Genomic DNA, 619 nt, shown 5'->3' with positions numbered 1-619 from the left:
TGCTTTTGAGTTCCGAATGAGAGTACAAAATTGATTTTTGCATCTCATTTGCCTTCTCCTTTTCTCCTCCTGAATTAAATGAAAAACTACTCTAAAACTAGCCTAAAAACTACCTAAAATGAAAGGAAAAGAAGAGGAATCAACTAGGAAGAATTTAGAATCAATTTACAATGTTTTTAAAATGAGAATTCTGTGCCTTTTTATAGGCCAAAGTGCTGGATGCTCAGCTGCCTTGTTTGGCAGCTAAGTTGCTCACCTTTGGCCCCTATGAAGAGCCACTTTGGGCCCTACTTGACCCCTATGGTGGGCTAGGTTACATGCATGGTGACACCTCCTCCTTCTTGTCATAGCCTTATGTCATCCATGAGGTCATGTTCTTGGCCTTTAAGGAAAGAATAAGTAAGATGTTCCATGATTTGACCAAAAAATCACTTTTCTGGTGCGCCAGCCGCTTAGCCTACTTGTTTCCTCGCTAAGCTGCATGTTTCAGCAGCTTGGCTGACGTGGTTCCCCGCTCAGCTGCATGTTTCAGCCGCTCAGCTGACTGGTTCCACGCTCAGCTGCCTGTTTCAACATCATAGCTAACCTACCCTAGTGCTTGGTGCTGGCTGACCTGGCC

This window comes from Lupinus angustifolius, chromosome LG15 (assembly GCF_001865875.1).
Source record: "Lupinus angustifolius cultivar Tanjil chromosome LG15, LupAngTanjil_v1.0, whole genome shotgun sequence".
Classification (NCBI taxonomy): Eukaryota; Viridiplantae; Streptophyta; class Magnoliopsida; order Fabales; family Fabaceae; genus Lupinus; species Lupinus angustifolius.
This window is presented reverse-complemented; position numbering follows the sequence as displayed.